Source organism: Palaemon carinicauda, chromosome 12, assembly GCF_036898095.1.
Source record: "Palaemon carinicauda isolate YSFRI2023 chromosome 12, ASM3689809v2, whole genome shotgun sequence".
Lineage (NCBI taxonomy): Eukaryota > Metazoa > Arthropoda > Malacostraca > Decapoda > Palaemonidae > Palaemon > Palaemon carinicauda.
In genome coordinates, this window is record NC_090736.1 from 92,502,916 (window position 1) to 92,505,415 (window position 2,500).

General features: G+C 33.3%; 1 protein-coding gene across 1 annotated transcript in view; it reads right to left on the reverse strand.

Annotated features, from left to right (window-relative positions):
• Positions 1-2,500, reverse strand: part of LOC137650600 (zwei Ig domain protein zig-8-like) — a 115,599-nt gene that overhangs the window by 20,808 nt on the left and 92,291 nt on the right. The gene's annotated exons all lie outside the window — the stretch shown is intronic.

Here is a 2,500-nt window from a genome sequence, read left to right on the forward strand (position 1 = left end):
TTATAATTAAAAAAAAAATTGCATTGTTTACATTCAAATCAGCTGATCAACCCTGCGTAGTACGTTGTCAACCTCAATTATTATTAAGGCATGCTGCCGAAGGATATGTCGTTTTTACTAAAAGCAACAATTACTAGTTGATCTATCATTTTCTAATTAACATACTAATGTCAATAGTTTTATCTGAAATGCCTCTCTCATGTTTTATTTACTTGTTTACTCTGAGTTGAATAGCATAACGTTAATCGTAGTTTCATTCATATTGCCGATGCACGATATGTTATAGTTTTTGACTGTGGTGCTTTATTATTATTATTATTATTATTATTATTATTATTATTATTATTATTATTATCATTATTATTATCAGCCAAGCTACAACGCTACTTGGAAAGGCAAGATACCATAAGCCGAAGGTCTCCAACAGGGAAAAATAGTCCAGTGAGGAAAGGAAATAAGGAAATAAAACGGATTTTGAGCGAAGCTAAAGATCTATTTTTGGGTGAGATAGCCATGTCGTCCTGATGGAAGTTTCCTTTAAGTATCTTCCTCAGGTATATTTGACTACAGTGATATTCCCAGAGAATTTAACTTAAGGTCTCCAGAATTCTAACTCCTGGTGCGAATATCCTTAAAGTTTCCTTTTAGGATATCGCATAATATCAGTGGACGTATTCTTGACATGCCACGTAGCAATCTGCACCCCGCATAGCGCTTACGCTTCGAGGGGGAAAAGTGGCAAAATAAAAGAGGAGCCTTTATAAAGTTCCCTTCCTCCGTCACTGTTTGAGTACTCAGATGGCGCCATAATCGCCGCCATCTTTATTTCTTTTTCTGTAGCGGTCTCGCTATGTGGTTTTCCCAGTGCTCTCTCGTTTACTTGGATTTATTATGCAATATAAAAAGTAAGGAAAAATTAAAACAAAATATCTTAAAAGCATTAACAACATTAAAACTAATAATTGATATATAAACTATGAAATAACTTCTGTAAGCCTGTTCAACATCTAAACAGCTACCCGATTAGGAAGATCATCCCACAATTAGTCAGGGCTGGAATAAAGCTTCTAGAGTAATGTGTAGTATTGAGCCTTATGATGGAGAAGGACTGACTATTAAAACTAACTGAATACTTAGTATTACGAACAGGATGGAACTGTCTGGGAAGATCTGAATGTGAAGGATGGTCAGAATTATAAAAGAATCTTATGCAACATGCAAAACGAACTAATTGAACGATGGCTCCGTCCGTGAGTATCCAATAGAAATTTTGCAAAGAAACAAAGATTTCAATTGGTAGAGAGAGAGAGAGAGAGAGAGAGAGAGAGAGAGAGAGAGAGAGAGAGAGAGAGAGAGAGAGAGAGAGAGAGAGAGAGAGAGAGGACGTATGTCGATGCATGGTTACGCAATGTTTTGTCGTGATAAATAGCCTTTTCGTAGGTACAGTGAAGTAAACCATTCCATATTGTAAATCAGATGCATTTACTGTTATACAGTATTGTACATTACTTTTAACTCAGCAGTACATTACGGTACTAATTAACAAACAATTATTTTGGTAGTGTAGGCTACACTATGATATCCGAAATGGATCACATCAATTCCGATGCCTTCCATTTCTGATGTCCTAGTTTACGTAAATTGCCTTACCTAATATTTACAGTCAAATGTAATGTATTTTACTACACTGTGTGTGTTTGTTTGTAATATGGATGTACAAGAGAGAGAGAGAGAGAGAGAGAGAGAGAGAGAGAGAGAGAGAGAGAGAGAGAGAGAGAGAGAGAGAGAGAGAGAGAGAGAGAGAATATGAATTATTTGAAGTTTTCTGGCACCCTGACATCAAATAAGAGATAGAACTAATAATGTAATGAGATATAAATGTATCATATGAAAATTATGATAGATTATAAAACATCGGTGCTTATGTAATACCATAATAACGGTATATAATAGATGTTTTGAATAAGTTAAGGAATAGTACACAGTACACAATACTCTTTGTTATTGATTTATAATGTTCATCACGTTATCTGATCATGGCACGCAGTGTACTTAGATTGATAAAATACACCCAAATTTAAAATAAAAGTACATAAATGCTTTAATAAAGAACAATTAACAATTTGAATAATCGCAATTTTCTAGAATGCAATAACTGTTGAAAGATAATCGAATGCACAGTTTTTGTTCATTTTAAAGAAACCATTATTATTGAGATATTTAAGTTTTTAGCTTATAAAATACACCGTATTTCTGTTTAAAAAAAGTATAGATACCATACTGCACCAGACACAACACATAAGTTACGGCATGCCTCATGAGTAGCGGCGTAGGCTACTAGTCGTCTGACCGAAAACACTGAACCCTTACAGTAAGTACAGTTAAGCTGTACTGTAATAATATCACTGTATATATATATATATATATATATATATATATATATATATATATATATATATATATATATATATATATATATATTGCAGTAATATATATATAT